At 45.6% G+C, this 5,844-nt stretch overlaps 1 long non-coding RNA gene across 1 annotated transcript in view; it reads right to left on the reverse strand.

The window, feature by feature from the left end:
* Window positions 1-202: 202 nt before the first annotated feature.
* The window catches only part of LOC106726875, a 6,069-nt gene continuing 427 nt past the window's right edge, over window positions 203-5,844 (reverse strand). Inside the window, exons 2-5 of the long non-coding RNA XR_001363002.1 lie at window positions 5,424-5,468; window positions 4,713-4,757; window positions 3,025-3,093; window positions 203-298 (exon numbers count right to left, since the gene is read on the reverse strand). This is a non-coding gene — a long non-coding RNA (uncharacterized LOC106726875). The remainder of the gene's footprint in view (window positions 299-3,024; window positions 3,094-4,712; window positions 4,758-5,423; window positions 5,469-5,844) is intronic.

A 5,844-nucleotide genomic window follows, 5' to 3' on the forward strand; every position in this document is an offset into this window, starting at 1 on the left:
TTAAATTAATTAAAATTAAATTATAAACCCAGTACATTAGACATGTCCTGTATCTAAGGAAGGTTAAAACACAGGGGACCACTTTGGGGGTTTGGAACGGATTCATTTAATTCACACGCTTCCTAACGTCGGGGGGGACGATTCGATTTTCAGACAAATCGCTTCTCGGGGAACCTTCCGGAAGGAATGAAGTTTGAAAACCCCGGTGCCACTGTCGGTGCAGAAAAGCCACAAAAGGAATGAGTCTTCCTACCTCCCCCTGAGGTCCCGTCCAGGAGGTCGGAATCTGAAAATCCCCCTGGAAGAGAAGAAAAAGGTGTCATCTGTCTTATTGCCATTCTCGGGGGGGGGGTGAGTCCCCCCAATATCTTGGCCCGAAGGAAACGCCATTAGAAACCAACACAGATCTGGGCGGACCCCACCCAGGGATGAATTTTTGGTCGACATCTTCCCCCCCAAAAAAAATGCAATGGCACAGCCCCGGCCAGTGTGGCTCAGTGGGTAGAGCGTCGGCCTGCGGACTCAAGGGTCCCGGGTTCGATTCCCGGTCAAGGGCACGTGCCTGGGTTGCGGGCACATCCCCAGTAGGAGATGTGCAGGAGGCAGCTGATCGATGTTTCTCTCTCATCGATGTTTCTAACTCCCTATCCCTCTCCCTTCCTCGCTGTAAAAAAAATCAATAAAATATATTTTAAAAATAAATAAATAAAAATCAATGGGAAGCCCGATGGAATGTCTCAGTGGTTGAGCATCGACCCAGGAACCAGGAGGTCGCGGGTCTGATTCCCGGTCAAGGGCACCTGCCCGGGTTGTGGGTTCGATCCCCAGTAGGGGGTGTGCAGGAGGCAGCTGGTCCATGATTCTTTCTCATCATCGATGATGCTACTATCTCTCTCTCTCTCTCTCTCTCTCTCCCTCTCTCTTCCTCTCTCTAAAATCAACAAAAATATATATTTTTTTTTTAAAAAAGATGAGCCCTGGCTGGTGTTGCTCAGTGGATAGAGCATCGGCCTGCGGACTGAAGGGGCCCGGGGTCGAATCGCGGTCAAGGGCACATGCCCAGATTGTGGGCTCCATCCCCAACCTGTAGGGGGCGTGCAGGAGTCAGCCGGTCCGTGATTCTCTCTCATCATGGATGTTTCTCTCTCTCTCTTCTCCCTTCCTCTCTCTGAAACCAATAAAAATAAAAGAAAAAATAAAAATAAAATAAAAAATAAAAATAAAATAAAAAAATAGAAATAAAAGATGTTAGCAAAACAGGAGACAAAGCAATACTTTTATATAATCTTTGGGGGATGGTGCGCCTGCCCCAGAAGAATGAGCTGACGTAAGGCTAAGGTTAGGCACCGTGGTCGGCAAACCGCGGCTCGCGAGCCACATGCGGCTCTCTGGCCCCTTGCGTGTGGCTCTTCCTAAGCCTTAGGCGTACCCTCATCCAGTTAATCACAATGTACCTGCCTATATAGTTTAAGTTTAAAAAATTGGGCTCTCAGAAGAAATTTCAATTGTCTAACCAGCCCCTAAGGACTCCAGCCATTCTAATCCCAACTGAGGCATAATTTTTTAAAGACATTTTTATTGATTTCAGGCAGGCAGGTGAGTGGTTAGAGGACTTGAGTCCATAGCAGATGGACTTAAAGATATGAAAAGGAGCAGGAATTGTCAATACGTGCATAAATAAAAAATAATTATTTGTTCTTATTTTTTAAAAAAATCTAAAAAAAGATCATTGACCTGAAGCAAAAATAATAGCAGTGGATTTTGGAGGTTATCATGTGTGGAAGTAAAATTTATGACCATATGACAACAATAGCACCAACTAGGAGAGGAGAGAAATGGAAGTATATTGCTGAATAGTTTTAAAATATACTCGGAAGTGGTATAATATTATTGAAGGATGTATGGTGACCAGTTCATTAAAGTTCTATTGGAGCACAGCCAAAAAAAAAGAAATTTCAATCGTTGTCCTGTGGATATTTGGCTCCGTTGACTAATGAGTTGGCCGTCCACTGGGTTAGGGTGTGACCCCGGACACACCCCGGCCAAGCCTACAGGCCTTAGACATCATACATTAAGGCTCTGGATTTCGGAACGGCTCATCAGACAAAACCAGCTAGCTGACACCCACCAAACCTAATCCATCGGTTTACGAAACCTATCCTGACCAACTAGAGATGATTCCATGAAGGCAAAGATATATATATATGTATAATTTTTTTAAAGATATTTTTATTGATTTCAGAGAGGCATGTACCTTGGTTGCGGGAACATCCCCAGTAGGGGGCGTGCAGGAGGCAGCCGGTCCACTATTCTCTTGTTATTATTTATATTTCTCTCTCTCTTTCCCTCTCACTTCTTCTCGGAAAACAATAAAATAGATTAAAAGAATAAAGAAAACTCCTCTAATAATAATAATAATACTGTTAAACGTGTAATAGTTTCAACAATAAAGATTTTTTTAAATACTGTTAAGAATATTCAAAGGCAAAAACAAGTGGGTAGATAATTCCATAATAAATCACTGGGAATCATTAATAGCCGTAAATCAATGAATCAGTGAGGACACTGGCTACCCAAAAATTTAAGCAAAACAAAAGCCCTAACGGATAGAGTGTCGGCCTGCGGACCGAAGGGTCCCGGGTTCGATTCCGCTCAAGGGCACGTACCTGGGTTGCACCCTCGATGCCCAGTAGGGGGCGTGCGTGAGGCGGCCGATCCATGAATCTCTCTCCTCATGGATGTTTCTGTCTCCCTCTCCCTCTCCCTTCCTCTCTGACATCCGTAAAAATGCAAATTAGAAACAAATGACATGCAAATAAAACCCAAAGTATCCTTGTGAAAAGTGTCTTCCCCTGCTGGAAATTTGGCATTTCCCTGAACAGAGAAGACCAGGAAGCACACACAAATCTAAATTCACCCCCTTCTCAGATGACGTGGGAAAAAAATCAGTTTCCTGTAAAAAAACCAAAAACACCAAAAACCAAAAACCATACAGATTGGACCGGAAGCACTTTAGGGTCTTACCTGAGGTTTCTGGCTGCTTTGGGTTCGGATTCGGTTTGGGCCTCGGGGGAGCAGGGATTCCTGGGTCACCTGTTGGCCAAAGAGCACAATTGCGATCAGGAGAAATTTCCAGGAAAGAAGTGCGCAAAGCACGCATTTGCCGATAAACCGTTTACCAGGCGTGCCCGGGGGGCCTGGGTGGGGAAAACCGTAGACTGGGGGGGGGGAACTCCCCATCTGTGAGTCAAAGAAGGCCCATGAAGTTGTCTGGCCTTGCCAACACTTTGGGGGTGAGTTCACTCAACGTTGGAACCAATATAGCAGGCTAATTTTTTAAAAAAATATTTATTTCCTACAACGTTTGTGATATTATACTAGGTAAGTACAGTTGTGGTAATATTATTAGACTAGAGGCCCAGTGCACTGAAATTCATGCACTCGGGGTGCAGGTGGGGGTGTCCCTCAGCCCAGCCTGAACCCTCTCGCAGCCCAGGAGCCCTCGAGGGATGTCCGACTGCTGAGGAGGCGGGAGAGGCTCCGGCTACCGCCACTGTGCTCGCCAGCCGTGACCCCGGCTTCTGGCTGAGCCCTTCTCCCCCTGTGAGAGCGCACTGACCACCAGGGGGCAGCTCCGGCGTTGAGCGTCTGCCCTTGCACGGATTTCGTGCACCGGGCCTCTAGTTTTCTATAAAAACCTCCTTCAGTGCAAACCTTCAGATTCATGGGTTAAAAGAAATAAAACAAAAGGCCAAATGCATTGTTGACACCTTCCCAGTAGGGGGCGTGCAGGAGGCAGCCGGTCCATGATTCTGTCTCATCTTGGATGTTTCTCTTTCTCTCCCTCTTTTTTTCCTCCCTGAAATCCCTATATTTTTAAAAAATATATTGTTAAAAAAATCATGGCACCATCATCTGAGCATCTTTCTTAGAAAAGCTAACAAGCGGAGAGAACCCATTAAACGTTAAAAGGCTGTTTCAACATTAAGTGTCCATTAAAAAAAAAATGCCTGTATAAAAGTAAATTTCTTCATTACAGAAATGAACAGAAAACAGATGGACATAAAACGTAGCCCCAGAAATACACAGAAACAGGGCAAAGCCATTGAGAAACACATTTAAAGGGAAAAAAAATAATAATGAGAAAAAATTTACATAATTGAATCCCCAGGGAAAACAAGTTCCATTTGGCAAATGTGTCAGCATTTTGCAAATCCATTTGTAGTTGTGAACAATTCAACAGAAAAAAAAAAAAGGGGGGAGGAGGGTCATTTTTTTCAAGAGGAGAGAGGAACCGTGAAAAAATTATTCTGAAGTTAAAAGAACAAAACAGCCAGAGAGACGGAGAGAGAAAGAGAGAGAGAGAGACCACAAAAGCATAAAAGACACCATGAAAAATGCATTTAAAATCTTGCTTGTGGAAAAATACTGTGAACGCCCTGGCTGGTGTGGCTCAGTGGTTGAGCATCAACCCATGAACCAGGAGGTCCCGGGTTCGATTCCCGGTCAAGGGCACATGCCCAAGTTGTGGGCTTGAAGGGCACAGGCCCTGGTTGCGGGCTCGATTCCCAGTAGGGGGCGTGCAGGAGGCAGCCAGTCCATGATTCTCTCTCATCGTGGATGTTTCTCTCTCTCTCCCTCTCTTTTCCTCTCTGAAAACAATAAAAATCTATTTTAAAAAAATTAAAAAGAAGAAAAAGAATGGTACTCACTGTGTCCTCCACCGCCCACAGCATCTTCTAAACTGAAGCCATCGTCTAAAAAGGGAGAAATTGTTTTTAATACCCGAGTTCAGGGGTTGGGGCGAAATCAAAGGAAAAATCTTTCATTGGAGAAAATGGTGAATCCCCAAATGCCTACATAATTTTCTTGACCAGGATCTGCATTGAAACACCCACTTCCCCAATCAATTTTCCCATCATGCATCCCTCAGATGAAAAAAATACTAAGAGCCCTAGCTGGTGTGGCTCAGTGGCTAGAGAGTCAGCCTATGGACTCAAGGGTCCCGGGTTCGAATCCTGGTCAAGGGCACCTGCCCGGGTTGCAGGCTCGATCCCCAGTAGGGGGCGTGCGGGAGGCAGCCGGTCCATGATTCTCTCTCATCATTGATATTTCTCTCTCTCTCCCTCTTTCTTCCTCTCTGAAATCAGTAAAAATATGTGTTTTTTTACAATAAAAGCTAAGAAAGCCAGAAATCCTGTCCAAATGACCCAATAGCATCTCATAGAATCATCACCATCCTTTTTAGGAGAATCATTGGCCGTCACCATGCAATGCACATGATTAACCAGACTGTATCCGCAGCCCCTGAATCCAATATCTTCGCACTTGTCTATGTCTCTCCCAGCTCTGGGGCCGATGGGGGCGGGACCCACAATGGTTTTCCCTCCCTCTTTTGCGCCCAAAGAACATTTGCTTCTCACCGGAACCGGGTTTCTTTGGCGTCGGCGTGGGCTTCTTGGGGCCGTCTGCAGAGAAAGGACATTCCATGGTCAGTGACACTTGCACCTTTGAAACAGGGTCAACTCTCAACCATGCTCCATTTAAAAAGAAATAAAATAAAATAAATAGTCAAAATATTCTATGTTCATTTCAACAGGTGTCGCCCTGGCTGGGTAGCTCAGCTGGTGGCAATGTTGTCCTGGCTACCAAAGGGTTATGGGTTCGATTCCCGGTCCAGGGCACCTGCCCGGGGTTGCAGGCTCGATCCCCAGTAGGGGGCGTGCAGGAGGCGGCCGGTCCTTGATTCTCTCTCCTCATCAGCGTTTCTCTCTCTCTCTCTCTCTCTCTCTCTCTCTCTCTCTCTCTCTCTCCCTCTCCCTCTCTCTCCAAAATCAATAAAAA

This window comes from Myotis brandtii, unplaced genomic scaffold (assembly GCF_000412655.1).
Source record: "Myotis brandtii unplaced genomic scaffold, ASM41265v1 scaffold3261, whole genome shotgun sequence".
Classification (NCBI taxonomy): domain Eukaryota; kingdom Metazoa; phylum Chordata; class Mammalia; order Chiroptera; family Vespertilionidae; genus Myotis; species Myotis brandtii.